This window comes from Drosophila montana, unplaced genomic scaffold (genome assembly GCF_035044405.1).
Source record: "Drosophila montana isolate Dmon_TW-CO22-7 unplaced genomic scaffold, ASM3504440v1 contig_1543_1, whole genome shotgun sequence".
NCBI classification, from domain to species: domain Eukaryota; kingdom Metazoa; phylum Arthropoda; class Insecta; order Diptera; family Drosophilidae; genus Drosophila; species Drosophila montana.
In genome coordinates, this window is record NW_026996482.1 from 53,093 (window position 1) to 70,336 (window position 17,244).

A 17,244-nucleotide genomic window follows, 5' to 3' on the forward strand; every position below is an offset into this window, starting at 1 on the left:
GTAGGTCCTCCTAGTGCCCGCGGAGATCGAGTTTATTTTCGATATTCGATATCTTGCCCCGTTTCCAAGTGATCAATAAAAATCAATATCGAAATCCTATTTTTGAGCAATTTTGGTAAATAATAAGAGCTGGAGTCAACAAACTTGACATGTAGCTTCTAGGATAGAGTATGTTTATCAAGTATCTTTCATTTTATAGCTATCACCACCTCCTCTCTACTACCGATCAATATAAGCCGCAATTAATAAGTAATTGACTTTTTGAGAATAGATAAATATTCTATGGCATAATAAGATGTACTGTCGAAAATTTCATTAAGATCGGCTAAGTAACAAAAGTTATGTGCGCACGTGTTGGCAGCAGCAAGCGCAAATTCTAAGAATTTCTGTGTGCATGTACACACACACATTCATGCACGTCTGCTTTGAATTCTATCAACAGCATTGCAATTGCGATTGTATTGCTTTCTGTGCTGCTATTTTAATTGGTTTGCTTCTCAGTGCGTCCCAGTTATTGGTGTGGCTCTTGAGTAGAGGTGGCGGCAAGCGGTGTAATATGTAGCGAGTTCGAACCCTATGGAGGACTCTTTTTTTTTGGTCTGGTGTAGCTGTTGAGTAGAGGAGGCATCGAGGGAACTTTTTTTTAAATTAATCTTTATTATTAATAAAGCAAACGAGCGCGTAGCGCGATCTGCATTTAGTGTTGGAGTAAGAGGGTTCAGGGTATCCCCTAGTCGGGAGCTTCCGACATGAGAGGTACTTGTTATACCCTGAACCCATTGAAAATGGGTAAAAGGGGTATTATGTATTTGTGCAAATGTATGCAACAGGCACAAGGAACCATCTCCGACCCTATAAAGTATATATATTCTTGATCAGCATCAACAGCCGAGTCGATTTAGTCATGTCCGTTTGTTTGTCCGTCCGTCCGTCTGTCCGTATGTATGAACGCAAGGATCTCAGAACCTATAAGAGCTAGAGACTTGCAATTTAAGCTGTAGGGCCTCGTGGTGCCCGCGGAGATCGAGTTTGTTTTCGATATTCGATATATTGCCCCGTTTCAAAGTAATCAATAAAAATCGATATCGAAATCCTGTTTTTTTAGCAATTTCGGAAAATGATATGAGCTAGAGTCACCAAACTTGACATGAAGCTTCTAGAATTTTATATATATATCAAGTATCTTTCATTTTATAGCTATCGTTAGTAAACCAACTAGTATTGCCCATCTAATTAAGCCACAATTTAAATGAAATTGTTATTTTGAGAATACACGACTATTTTATAGTACAATAAGATCTACTTCTGAAAATTTCATCAAGATCGGTTAAGAAACACGAAAGAAAATGTGTTTTGGCCTGCAAACACGTGCAGCAGCAAGCGCAAGTTCCAAGAATTTCTGTACATGAACACACACACATTCATGCGCGTCTTCTTTGAATTCTATCAACATCATTGCAATTGCGATTGCATTCTTTTCTGTTCAGCAATTTCAATTCGTTTTTTTCTCATTAAGACTTAATTATTGGTGTGGCTTTTGAGTAAAGGCGGCGGAAAGTAGCGCGGTCAGTTACGAGTTCGAACCCTGCTGGGGAAACTATTATTTTTTTTTTGGCTGGTGTGGTTATTGCGTAGAGGCGGCAGCAAGTATTGCGGTCAGTTGCGAGTTGAAGCGCTGCCAAGGCAACTTTTTATACCCTGAACCCATTAAAAATGGGTAAACAGGGTATATTGTGTTTGTGTAAATGTATGTAACAGGCAGAAGGAAGCATCTCCGAGCCCATAAAGTATATATATTCTCGATCAGCATAAAAAGCCGAGTCGATCTAGCCATGTCCGTCTGTCTGTCTGTCCGTCTGTCCGTCCGTCCGTCCGTATGTATGAAGGCAAGGATATCAGAACCTATAAGAGCTAGAGACTTGACTTTAGCTGTAGATCCTCCTAATGCCCGCGCAGATCGAGTTTGTTTCCGATATTCGATAACTTGTCCCGTTTCCATGTAATCGATACAAATCGATATTGAAATCCTATTTTTTGAGCAATTTTGGCAAATAATATGAGCTAGAGTCACCAAACTTGACATGTAGCTTCTAGAATAGTATATATATATATCAAGTATCTTTCATTTTATACCAATCGCCACATCCCCGCTACCACTACAAAGCTAAAAATCAAGTTAATTATCCATCTTGTATTGCCCATCAATTTAAGCCACAATTTGTACGCAAATTTTTGAGAATACACAAATATTCTTTATTATATTCTAAAATAAGATGTACTGTCGAAAATTTCATTAAGATAGGTATAGAAACACAAAAGTTTTGTGAGCACGTGTTAGCAGCATAGCTGCTGCGCAAACTCCTAGAATTTCTGTATACATGTACACACACACAAATTCATGCGAGTCTGCTTTGAATTCTATCAACAGCATTGCAATTGCGATTGTATTGTTTTCTGTGCTGCTATTTTAATTGGTTTTTTCTCATTAAAGCTCAATTATTGGTGTGGCCCTTGAGTAGAGGTAAGTGGTGCGGTTAGTTGCGAGTTCAAACCCTGCCAAGGGAACAATTTTTATTTTTTTATTTTAATTTTTCTATATTACTACTAAATCAAACGAGCGCGTAGCGCGTGCTTTATTTGGTGTATATAAGAATAAGAGTGGTCAGGGTATCCCCTAGTCGGAAGCTCCCGACTAGAACCTCTTACTTGTTTAATTTGGTTTCTTTCTCATCAAGACTCAATTATTGGTGAGGATGATGGGTAGATGCGGCGGCAAGTAGTGCGGTCTGTTACGAGTTTGAGCCCTACCGTGGAAACTTTTTTTATGCCCCGAACCCATTGAAAATGGGTAAAAAGGGTATAATGTTTTTGTGCAAATGTATGTAACAGGCAGAAGGAAGCATCTCCGAGCCTATTAAGTATATATATATTCTTGATCAGCATCAACAGCCGAATCGATCTAGCCATGTCCGTCTGTCTTTCGGTCCGTCCGTATGTGTGAACGCAAGGATCTCAGAACCTATAAGCGCTATAGGTCCTCCTAGTGCCCGCGGAGATCGAGTTTGTTTCCGATATTAGATATCTTGCCCCGTTTCCAAGTAATCAATAAAAATCGATATCGAAATCCTGTTTTTTGAGCAATTTTGGTAAATAATAAGAGCTAGAGTCACCAAACTTGACATGTAGCTTCTAGAATACTATATATATATCAAGTATATTTCATTTTATAGCTATCGCCACCTCCCCCCTACCACCACATAGCTATTAATCAAGTTAATAATCCAACTTGTATTGCACTCCAATTTAAGACGCAATTTAACTGCAATAGACTTTTTGAGAATACACAAATATTTTATGGGACAATAAGATGTACTGTCGAAAATTTCATTAAGACCGGTTAAGAAACACAAAAGTTATATGTTTTGGTTGCGCACGTGTTAGCAGCAGCTAGCGCAGATTTCAAGAATTTCTGTATACATGTACACACACACACATTCATGCGCGTCTGCTTTGCATTCTATCAACAGCATTGCAATTGCGATTGTTTGTTTTCTGTGCTGATTTTTTAATTGGCTTTTTTTCTCATCAAAACTCAATTATTGGTGTAGATGATGGGTAGAAGCGGCTGCAAGTAGTGCGGTCTGTTACGAGTTCGAGCCCTACCGTGGAAACTCTTTTTGTTTTTGGCTGATGTGAAAATTTGATGTGAAATAAGAGGGGTCCTTGTATCCCCTAGTCGGGAGCTCTCGACTAGAACCTCTTACTTATTGTTTTTTGGCTGGTGTGGCTGTTGCGCAGAGCCGCCAGCAAGTAATGCGGTCAATTGCGAGTTCGAGCCCTGCCAAGGGAACATTGTTTTTAATTTATCTTTATTACTAATAAAGCAAACGAGCGCGTAGCGCGAGCTGCATTTGGTGTTGGAATAAGGGAGTTCAGGCAAAGACAATATAAACACAAAGATGAGTAACGACATACAACAAAATGCTACTATGTATCTTGAGTTTTTGAAATTTGAGAACGAAAACGACATCAGTATCATTGAGCTCTCACAGCCGAAAGAGCGAAAAGCTAAAAATAGAATGAACTCTCAGCTTCGTCTCTATGAAGGCCGTGCAAGCAATTTGAATGTGTTGTTATTCTCAGCTCTGGCTTTAGCTGGCAAAGAAATAAATTTTCTTAGTTTTCTAGCGCTGGTCATGCATGACCAATCCCAAGTTTGTATTCACATATGAATGCATATTCTGTACTGAGTTTGGCTCCTTAGAAAATCTGTTTTTTAAAGACGGTGCAAATTTTTATATTTCTTTAAATTAAATGATTATTTATTTATTATTATTTTTATTTTATAAAAAAATAAAAAACAGCCAACAAATACAAATAGGGTAAATTAAATACGTCGGTGGCTAGTTCGACCGACAGAGAAAAAAAATAATTGATAAAATGAATCTTTAGAAACAACAAATTTGCACTCTTATTTCATTTTTTTTTATACCCTGAACCCATTGAAAATGGGTAAAAAGGGTATAATGTTTTTGTGCAAATGTATGTAACAGGCAGAAGGGAGCATCTTCGACCCCATATATATTCGTGATCAGCATCAACAGCCGAGTCGATCTAGCCATGTCTGTCTGTCCGTCCGTCCGTATGTATGAACGCAAGAATCTCAGAACCTATAAGAGCTAAAGACTTGATATTTTAGCTGTAGGTCCTCCTAGTGCCCGTGGAAATCTAGTTTGTTTCCAAAATTTGACATCTTGCCCAGTTTTCAAGTAATCAATAAAAATCGATATCGAAATCCTGTTTTTGAGCAATTTTAGTAAATAAAAAGAGCTAGAGCCACCAAACTTGACATGAAGCTTCTAGAATTGTATATATATCAAGTATCTTTCATTTTATAGGTATCGCACCTCCCCGCTACCACCCCAAAGCTATAAATCATGTTAGTAAACCAACTTGTATTGCCTATCTAATGAAGCCACAATTTAAATGAAATTGTTATTTTGAGAATACACGAATATTTTATAGTACAATAAGATCTACTACTGAAAATTTCATCAAGATCGGTTAAGAAACACGAAAGAAAATGTGTTTTGGCCTGCAAACACGTGCAGCAGCAAGCGCAAGTTCCAAGAATTTCTGTACATGAACACACACACATTCATGCGCGTCTTCTTTGAATTCTATCAACATCATTGCAATTGCGATTGCATTCTTTTCTGTTCAGCTATTTCAATTCGTTTTTTTCTCATTAAGACTTAATTATTGGTGTGGCTTTTGAGTAAAGGCGGCGGAAAGTAGCGCGGTCAGTTACGAGTGCGAACCCTGCTGAGGAAACTATTTTTTTTTTTTTGGCTGGTGTGGCTGTTGCGTAGAGGCGGCAGCCAGTATTGCGGTCAGTTGCGAGTTCAAACCCTGCCAAGGGAACTTTTTATACCCTGAACCCATTAAAAATGGGTAAACAGGGTATATTGTGTTTGTGCAAATGTATGTCAGGCAGAAGGAAGCATCTCCGACCCCATAAAGTATATATATTCTTGATCAGCATCAATAGCCGAGTTGATCTAGCCATGTCCGTCTGTCTTGCCGTCCGTCCGTCCGTATGTATGAACGCAAGGATATCAGAACCTATAAGAGCTAGAGACTTAAAATTTTAGCTGTAGATCCTCCTCCTGCCCGCGCAGATCTAGTTTGTTTCCGATATTCGATAACTTGTCCCGTTTCCATGTAATCGATACAAATCGATATTGAAATCCTATTTTTTGAGCAATTTTGGCAAATAATATGAGCTAGAGTCACCAAACTTGACATGTAGCTTCTAGAATAGTATATATATATCAAGTATCTTTCATTTTATACCAATCGCCACATCCCCGCTACCACTACAAAGCTAAAAATCAAGTTAATTATCCAACTTGTATTGCCCATCAACTTAAGCCACAATTTGTACGCAATTGAATTTTTGAGAATACACAAATATTCTTTATTCTATTCTACAATACAATTCTACAATCAGAACCTATAAGAGCTAGAGACTTGAAATTTTAGCTGTAGATCCTCCTACTGCCCGCGCAGATCTAGTTTGTTTCCGATATTCGATAAATTGTCCCGTTTCCATGTAATCGATACAAATAGATATTGAAATCCTATTTTTTGAGCAATTTTGGCAAATAATATGAGCTAGAGTCACCAAACTTGACATGTAGCTTCTAGAATAGTATATATATATCAAGTATCTTTCATTTTATACCAATCGCCACATCCCCGCTACCACTACAAAGCTAAAAATCAAGTTAATTATCCAACTTGTATTGCCCATCAACTTAAGCCACAATTTGTACGCAATTGAATTTTTGAGAATACACTAATATTCTTTATTCTATTCTACAATAAGATTTACTGTCGAAAATTTCATTAAGGCCGGTTTAGAAACACAAAAGTTATGTGCGCACGTGTTAGCAGCATAGCTGCTGCGCAGACTCCTAGAATTTCTATATACATGTACACACACATTCATGCGAGTCTGCTTTGAATTCTATCAACAGCATTGCAATTGCGATTGTATTGTTTTCTGTGCTGCTATTTTAATTGGTTTTTTCTCATTAAAGCTCAATTATTGGTGTGGTCCTTGAGTAGAGGTAAGTGGTGCGGTTAGTTGCGAGTTCAAACCCTGCCAAGGGAACAATTTTTATTTTTTTATTTTAATTTTTCTTTATTACTATTAAATCAAACGAGCGCGTAGCGCCAGCTGCATTTGGTGTTGGAAGAAGAGGGTTCAGGGTATCCCCTAGTCGGGAGCTCCCAACTAGAACCTCTTACTTGTTTTTTTTTTAATTTATCTTCACTACTACTAAAGCAAACGAGCGCGTAGCGCGTGCTGTATTTGGTGTATATAAGAATGAGAGTGTTCAGGGTATCCCCTAGTCGGAAGCTCCCGACTAGAATTTCTTACTTGTTTAATTTGCTTTTTTTCTCATCAAGACTCAATTATTGGTGAGGATTATGGGTAGATGCGGCGGCAAGTAGTGCGGTCTGTTACGAGTTTGAGCCCTACCGTGGAAACTTTTTTTATGCCCCGAACCCATTGAAAATGGGTAAAAAGGGTATAATGTTTTTGTGCAAATGTATGTAACAGGCAGAAGGAAGCATCTCCGAGCCTATTAAGTATATATATTCTTGATCAGCATCAACAGCCGAATCGATCTAGCCATGTCCGTCTGTCTGTCCGTCCGTCCGTCCGTATGTATGAACGCAAGGATATCAGAACCTATAAGAGCTAGAGACTTGAAATTTTAGCTGTAGATCCTCCTCCTGCCCGCGCAGATCTAGTTTGTTTCCGATCTTCGATAACTTGTCCCGTTTCCATGTAATACAATACAAATCGATATTGAAATCCTATTTTTTTAAGCAATTTCGGCAAATAATATGAGCTAGAGTCACCAAACTTGACATGTAGCTTCTAGAATAGTATATATATATCAAGTATCTTTCATTTTATACCAATCGCCACATCCCCGCTACCACTACAAAGCTAAAAATCAAGTTAATTATCCAACTTGTATTGCCCATCAACTTAAGCCACAATTTGTACGCAATTGAATTTTTGAGAATACACAAATATTCTTTATTCTATTCTACAATAAGATTTACTGTCGAAAATTTCATTAAGACCGGTTTAGAAACACAAAAGTTATGTGCGCACGTGTTAGCAGCATAGCTGCTGCGCAGACTCCTACAATTTCTATATACACACACATTCATGCGAGTCTGCTTTGAATTCTATCAACAGCATTGCAATTTCGATTGTATTGTTTTCGGTGCTGCTATTTTAATTGGTTTTTTTCATTAAAGCTCAATTATTGGTGTGACACTTGAGTAGAGGTAAGTGGTGCGGTTAGTTGCGAGTTTAAACCCTGCCAAGGGAAAAATTTTTATTTTTTTATTTTAATTTTTCTTTATTACTACTAAATCAAACGAGCGCGTAGCGCCAGCTGCATTTGGTGTTGGAAGAAGAGGGTTCAGAGTATCCCCTAGTCGGGAGCTCCCGACTAGAACCTCTTACTTGTTTTATTTTAATTTATCTTCACTACTACTAAAGCAAACGAGTGCGTAGCGCCAGCTGCATTTGGTGTTGGAAGAAGAGGGTTCAGGGTATCCCCTAGTCGGAAGCTCCCGACTAGAGCCTCTTACTTGTTTAATTTGCTTTTTTTCTTATCAAGACTCAATTATTGGTGAGGATGATGGGTAGATGCGGCGGCAAGTAGTGCGGTCTGTTACGAGTTCGAGCCCTACCGTGGAAACTCTTTTTGTTTTTGGCTGATGTGAAAATTTATTGTGTTTAAAAAAGAGGGGTCCGGGTATCCCCTAGTCGGGAGCTCTCGACTAGAACCTCTTACTTATTGTTTTTTGGCTGGTGTGGCTGTTGCGTAGAGCCGGCAGCAAGTAATGCGGTTAATTGCGAGTTCGAGCCCTGCCAAGGGAACATTGTTTTTAATTTATCTTTATTACTAATAAAGCAAACGAGCGCGTAGCGCGAGCTGCATTTGGTGTTGGAATAAGGGAGTTCAGGCAAAGACAATATAAACACAAAGATGAGTAACGCCATACAACAAAATGCTACTATGTAGCTTGATTTTTTGAAATTTGAGAACGAAAACGACATCAGTATCATTGCGCTCTCACAGCCGAAAGAGCGAAAAGCTAAAAATAGAATGAACTCTCAGCTTCGCCTCTATGAAGGCCGTGCAAGCAATTTGAATGTGTTGTTATTCTCAGCTCTGGCTTTAGCTGGCAAAGAAATAAATTTTCTTAGTTTTCTAGCGCTGGTCATGCATGACCAATCCCAAATTTGTATTCACATATGAATGCATATTCTGTACTGAGGTTGGCTCCTCAGAAAATCTGTTTTTTAAAGACGATGCAAATTTTTATATTTCTTTAAATTAAATGATTATTTATTTATTATTATTTTTATTTTTTAAAAAAATAAAAAACAGCCAAAAAATAAATTAAATACGTCGGTAGCTAGTTCGACCGACAGAGAAAAAAATAATTGATAAAAAAAAAAAAAAAAAACAGAAATTCTTGGAATTTGCGCTTGCGCAGGGTTCTGCTGCTTTTTTGTGCACATACTCCAAGTGCTCTCTGAATGACATCCTTGTGTCTAGCATAAATATTTTGAATTCTAGATGTTTTTAAAGTTAACTTACGTAATAGTAACGGCGCATTTTCGTCTGGTAAGCCAAAGTCTGTTGTAGTATATTTGCTTCTTCTATGCAAATTGCTTCTTAAGTCCCCATTCTTAGTACCGTCATTATACTTTTCTGTGGCGGGACTTGATTTTTACAAGAAATAAATATTAGTGCAAACCGAGATCAGCGTGCATTTGGCAGTAGTACTGAGCAATCTTATAAATATTTGATAATTTTTTATATCGGTAACATTATAACAACCGAAGAATAATTAGACTATCAGGGATTTTTTTTTGTGTCATTTCTCTATGGTGTCTACAAATGGACTAATTTCTGTAATTTCCATCTTAATGTTTACACTAGACGGGTTAACCAAATTTTAGCGAAAAATAAAAACCTTAAATATACTTTGCGGGAGCCTTTACTAAGTTTATTGTCATACGACATAAAGGCTCGATTGATGTTTGCCGAAAGAATCAAATTTTGGACAGATGAATTACGAAAAGCGGTATTTTCCGACGAAAAAAAATTGGGTGCCCCAGATGGCACCCCCAGATGGCGGGACTTAAGATACCCATGACAAACCCGAAACCACGGCGGCGGATCAATAATGATTTGGGCTGCTTTCGGGTAAGCAAAAAAGTCCCGGATATGTTTCACCCCAACTAGAAGTAACTCAGATATTTATATTTCAAAGTTGGAGGAGGAACTTATTGAATTTGCGGGTAACTTTTACGAGGCTCTTATAGATCTTTCAGTGTGCATTGTGGTGTTGTCTTATTGGAATATCCAGTTTTCAACGCCACAATTCACACTGCACAGTCTACAATATCCTCCCTATTCTCCAGAAAAATGCCAGTTTTAGAGTCGCCAGCATTAGCCCGGACTGGAAGTCGATTGATGACCTCTGCGGAATACTGTCAGACAACGTTTTCAGGAATGCTCAATGGTCAAAGTCGTTTTGATTGTAGAGTGGGAAAAATAAGCAATTTCACTCTGTGCCACTTAATTCCATGCCTAAGTGTCTTAATGATGAATGTTTAAGAAATCGAAAACATACATATTAGGATACAAAAAATCATGAAAATTTAAAAAATGAAAGTCATATGGAATATGAATTCCTATGACTTTTATATATTTAATTTAATAATTTAATAAGCCTAAACAAATATAGCCATGACCGTCTGTCCGCCCGTATATAAACGCGTCGATCTCAGAAGCTATTACAGCTAGAGACTTGAAATGTAGGTCCTCCTAGTGCCCGCGGAGATCGAGTTTGTTTCCGATATTCGATATCTTGCCCCGTTTCCAAGCAATCGGTAAAAATCGATATCGAATTCCTGTTTTTTTTTTCTGCTACTTACACGCATTGTATGCATAATTACATAAAAATTCGCGTGCTGTTGAGAACTTTGATTGTATTTGAATGAAATAGGAAGGATTGAGAAAATCACAGAACAGGGACTAGAAAAAAAAGATTAGTGGCTGATGTTGTTGCTAATATGCAGAATATCACTCAAAAGTAAACTCATATAAAAAGAGTCGGTTCTAAGGTGGATTAAAACATAAAGTTAAATATGAAGAGATTTAAAATGCATGCTAAAAACACTTATGATAGTGGCTCCGAATTGGGAATTACTAATTATCTTCTTATAATAAATAAAACGTGTATATTTTAAACGGTTTAAAATTTGAGAAAAATAATCGAAATGTGCAAATTTTATAAGTCAATTCAGTTTCAGTTTATTTTAATCACATTCAAACCTAAGCTCTTCAAATCTTTTTCTTTTAATTCCATTTCAGAGATGAAAATTCTGAACGGAGTCTTCTCTTCCTCGTGGAAAGTCATATATTCTAAACTATTTAGAAATTAGATAGTCTAGCCTATAGTCTTAGTTGGTATTCGTATTTAGACTTCGTACGCCTCGTTCCGTACATTCCACGACGGCGCCCCTCGGCCGGTTGGCTGTGAGGTGCGATGCAGCACATTGTATCGGTATTCGACTAAAAAAAGAGACCTGGTAGACATGTCGAATGTAGACGCCTTGAGAAATTTATCCGAAGCTGCATATTGCAATCTGTACCAAAAACCAAACAAAATAAGACACTGCATAGTTTATCCCATAGTATACCCAAGCATTGCCTCCCGTTCCATACACTTCATATTACCGAGCATAAATTCAGAAAGAAAACACCGTTTAATGGTAGTGGATAGCTTTACAAAATTTGTAAAACTTTAGTAGAAGTACCCGAGAGTCTATAGATGCGTTAAGTAAATATTTTGAATTCTAGATTCTTTTTTAAAGTTAACTTACGTAATAGTAACGGCGCATTTTCATCTGGTAAGCCAAAGTCTGTTGTAGTATATTTGCTTCTTCTATACAAATTGCTTCTTAAGTCCCCATTCTTAGTACCGTCATTATACTTTTCTGTGGCGCGACTTGATTTTTACAAGAAATAAATATTAGTGCAAACCGAGATCAGCGTGCATTTGGCAGTAATACTGAGCAATCTTATAAATATTTGATAATTTTTTATATCGGTAACATTATAAAAACCGAAGAATAATTAGACTATCAGGGATTTTTTTTGTGTCTTTTCTTTATGGTGTCTACAAATGGACCACTTTAGACAACCGGTGCAAAAGGTGCAAACGGGAAACTCGACTCAGAAAGAAATGTTCTGTAATGAAATAAGATCCTTTTTCCATCTTGATGTTTACACTAGACGGGTTAACCAAATTTTAGCGAAAAATAAAAACCTTAAATATACTTTGCGGGAGCCTTTACTAAGTTTATTGTCATACGACATAAAGGCTCGATTGATGTTTGCCGAAAGAATCAAATTTTGGACAGATGAATTACGAAAAGCGGTATTTTCCGACGAAAAAAAATTGGGTGCCCCAGATGGTTGCCATAAATATTGGTGGGACTTAAGATACCCATGACAAACCCGAAACCACGGCGGCGGATCAATAATGATTTGGGCTGCTTTCGGGTAAGCAAAAAAGTCCCGGATATGTTTCACCCCAACTAGAAGTAACTCAGATATTTATATTTCAAAGTTGGAGGAGGAACTTATTGAATTTGCGGGTAACTTTTACGAGGCTCTTATAGATCTTTCAGTGTGCATTGTGGTGTTGTCTTATTGGAATATCCAGTTTTCAACGCCACAATTCACACTGCACAGTCTACAATATCCTCCCTATTCTCCAGAAAAATGCTAGTTTTAGAGTCGCCAGCATTAGCCCGGACTGGAAGTCGATTGATGACCTCTGCGGAATACTGTCAGACAACGTTTTCAGGAATGCTCAATGGTCAAAGTCGTTTTGATTGTAGAGTGGGAAAAATAAGCAATTTCACTCTGTGCCACTTAATTCCATGCCTAAGTGTCTTAATGATGAATGTTTAAGAAATCGAAAACATACATATTAGGATACAAAAAATCATGAAAATTTAAAAAATGAAAGTCATATGGAATATGAATTCCTATGACTTTTATATATTTAATTTAATAATTTAATAAGCCTAAACAAATATAGCCATGACCGTCTGTCCGCCCGTATATAAACGCGTCGATCTCAGAAGCTATTACAGCTAGAGACTTGAAATGTAGGTCCTCCTAGTGCCCGCGGAGACCGAGTTTGTTTCCGATATTCGATATCTTGCCCCGTTTCCAAGCAATCGGTAAAAATCGATATCGAATTCCTGTTTTTTTTTTCTGCTACTTACACGCATTGTATGCATAATTACATAAAAATTCGCGTGCTGTTGAGAACTTTGATTGTATTTGAATGAAATAGGAAGGATTGAGAAAATCACAGAACAGGGACTAGAAAAAAAAGATTAGTGGCTGATGTTGTTGCTAATATGCAGAATATCACTCAAAAGTAAACTCATATAAAAAGAGTCGGTTCTAAGGTGGATTAAAACATAAAGTTAAATATGAAGAGATTTAAAATGCATGCTAAAAACACTTATGATAGTGGCTCCGAATTGGGAATTACTAATTATCTTCTTATAATAAATAAAACGTGTATATTTTAAACGGTTTAAAATTTGAGAAAAATAATCGAAATGTGCAAATTTTATAAGTCAATTCAGTTTCAGTTTATTTTAATCACATTCAAACCTAAGCTCTTCAAATCTTTTTCTTTTAATTCCATTTCAGAGATGTTTTTGAAAAGGGTTTTTTTCTTCTTTGAATTTAGTCTGACTTTGTCTTTATAAAAGAGAGTTTTAATTTAGGATAAATAATACCACTTACGTACATACCATCCATCTCCAAAAGCGCTTTCGTAGATGTACAACGACGACTTGCAGAAAAAAAATGTACACAAAAAGGCACAAAAAGAAAAATTATGAAAAGCACTGGTCCTATGTAGCTGAGCTATCTTTTCTCTCGCGCTGGTTACTCTTTTTTTTTTGCACTCTTCATGAAATTGCTCTCTTGACCAACATGGCTATCATCGCAAAGGAGAGAAGGAGAGAAAAAAGATAACAAGAGAAGAAAAAAAATGGAAAATGAATGGACCGATTGAAAAATTACCTGTGGTCTTTATGAGACAATAAAATTGTTGAATTTAAGACGATTTAAAAAGTTTTTGGCGTGATGCGCTTGGCGATGATGGCGATCATGATACAGTAATTTCTGACTGTTACACTTATATTTTTGAGACGATAAAATAATTTGTTCTTTACACGGCGCTACTAAAGAAGCTCATATTATTTTTATCACCCAGCCAATAAAATTATCACACACATAACAAAATTCCGAAACATATGCAGCTTCACCGCCGACGTTTGCTGCTAAGGCGCGGAGTAATACTGATTTGGCGATAATGCAGCGACGATAGTCTCTCCCTGGAGCTCCACTATACGGCGGCGAATTCGCTGGGAGCGCATTAACTGACCGCTAGAGGGAACATCTGATTAGGGGTTCGCAAGCATCTTAGGCGAATTCAATGATTTGTTTTTTCGGCAGCAATTAAGTCTGCACTACATTCGACTGGTGCTTAACTTAGCCTGGTACTAAATTCAGTCTGGTATAAAGCGTTAGTCTAGTACTACTACTGGAACTTATATGGGCGGCAAAACAACTGTCTATGGCGCGATTTAAAGTTTTCGCACTGCTAACAAGACAAACACAATTTTAAAATATTAATTTTTTTTTTTTGTGTTTCTCGCGAGCACAACGATCTTCAATGACAAACAGAATATAAAATGAGTGCTTAGTAGCAAGGTTCGGCTAAACGAAAACTATTAACATAAGATAGTAGAACATACGCCATTTACAATTTCTTAACATAATATGAAAACTACTCTCTCCATTTCCACTTTTTCCTTACTTGCACCGCTGATCCTGACTTAACGGTGGCATTATCTACATATACGATATTCGATTTTGTTTTTTAACCGCAGTAGTGAACAAAATCGTGAGTTTCATATTTCCATATATATATATGTATTCAAATAAACAAACAAAAATTGTTCTTTCACTTCAAGCGTCAATACACTATAGTCAATTCGGCCAGAATTGTTTTGGGTTTCATCAGGCGATGGTCAAAGGCGTTTGACCATCCGTACACGAAAAACACCCTTATTATATTTCTGGTGCGTCCTATTCTAGAGTATGCCTCTAGTATCTGGTCGCCACAATATTGTATTCATCAAGACAGAATTGAATCTGTACAGAAACAATTCTTGTTTCCTTCTTTAATTAATCGTAGAACGATGCATGGTGAAGTATTTATTCATAAGTTGATAACGGGTGATATTAACTCTTCTAGGTTGACTAGCCTATTAAACTTCTCTGTTCCTACTATTATTAATTATACACCTGTAATTATACACCACTAGAATTTTGTTCAACTAACTATGCCTAGCATGAACCGTTCCGGGTCCTATTTAATAATTACAAAAGGATTACAGAAAATTCTGAACGGAGTCTTCTCTTCCTCGTGGAAAGTCATATATTCTAAACTATTTAGAAATTAGATAGTCTAGCCTATAGTCTTAGTTGGTATTCGTATTTAGACTTCGTACGCCTCGTTCCGTACATTCCACGACGGCGCCCCTCGGCCGGTTGGCTGTGAGGTGCGATGCAGCACATTGTATCGGTATTCGACTAAAAAAAAGAGACCTGGTAGACATGTCGAATGTAGACGCCTTGAGAAATTTATCCGAAGCTGCATATTGCAATCTGTACCAAAAACCAAACAAAATAAGACACTGCATAGTTTATCCCATAGTATACCCAAGCATTGCCTCCCGTTCCATACACTTCATATTACCGAGCATAAATTCAGAAAGAAAACACCGTTTAATGGTAGTGGATAGCTTTACAAAATTTGTAAAACTTTAGTAGAAGTACCCGAGAGTCTATAGATGCGTTAAGTAAATATTTTGAATTCTAGATTCTTTTTTAAAGTTAACTTACGTAATAGTAACGGCGCATTTTCATCTGGTAAGCCAAAGTCTGTTGTAGTATATTTGCTTCTTCTATGCAAATTGCTTCTTAAGTCCCCATTCTTAGTACCGTCATTATACTTTTCTGTGGCGCGACTTGATTTTTACAAGAAATAAATATTAGTGCAAACCGAGATCAGCGTGCATTTGGCAGTAATACTGAGCAATCTTATAAATATTTGATAATTTTTTATATCGGTAACATTATAAAAACCGAAGAATAATTAGACTATCAGGGATTTTTTTTGTGTCTTTTCTTTATGGTGTCTACAAATGGACCACTTTAGACAACCGGTGCAAAAGGTGCAAACGGGAAACTCGACTCAGAAAGAAATGTTCTGTAATGAAATAAGATCCTTTTTCCATCTTGATGTTTACACTAGACGGGTTAACCAAATTTTAGCGAAAAATAAAAACCTTAAATATACTTTGCGGGAGCCTTTACTAAGTTTATTGTCATACGACATAAAGGCTCGATTGATGTTTGCCGAAAGAATCAAATTTTGGACAGATGAATTCCGAAAAGTGGTATGCCCCAGATGGTTGCCATAAATATTGGCGGGTTTTAAGATACCCATGACAAACCCGAAACCACGGTGGCGGATCAATAATGATGTGGGCTGCTTTCGGGTAAGCAGAAAAGTCCCGGATATGTTTCACCCCAACTAGAAGTAACTTAGATATTTATATTTCAAAGTTGGAGGAGGAACTTATTGAATTTGCGGGTAACTTTTATGAGGCTCTTATAGATCTTTCAGTGTGCATTGTGGAGTTGTCTTATTGGAATATCCAGTTTTCAACGCCACAATTCACACTGCACAGTCTACAATACCCTCCCTATTCTCCAGAAAAATTCCAGTTTTAGAGTCGCCAGCATTAGCCCGGACTGATTGATGACCTCTGCGGAATACTGTCAGACAACGTTTTTAGGGATGCTCAAGGGTCAAAGTCGTTTTGATTGTAGAGTGGGAAAAATAAGCAATTTCACTCTGTGCCACTTAATTCCATGCCTAAGTGTCTTAATGATGAATGTTTAAGAAATCGAAAACACACATATTAGGATACAAAAAATCATGAAAATTTAAAAAATGAAAGTCATATGGAATATGAATTCCTATGACTTTTATATATTTAATTTAATAATTTAATAAGCTTAAACAAACATAGCCATGACCGTCTGTCCGCCCGTATATAAACGCGTCGATCTCAGAAGCTATTACAGCTAGAGACTTGAAATGTAGGCCCTCCTAGTGCCCGCGCAGTACGAGCTTGTTTGCGATAATCGATAACTTACCCCGTTTCCAAGCAATCGGTAAAAGTCGATATCGAAATCCCCGTTTTTTTTTAAACAATTTTTTTAGGTTTTAAGGAGTAGTCACCAAATTCGCCATTTAATTTATAGAATAGTATAAACAGATAAAGTATCTTTCATTTTATAGCTGCCGCCGCGCGCAACTCTTCCCCCCACCACGATGTGCGTTTCGTGTTGGTAGAAGAAGGTTCAGGTTCAGGGTTCAGGCACTGCCGACTAGAGAGCACTGTTGCTTGTTTGTATTCTTGTTTCATAGATATCAAATACAGAATACCCT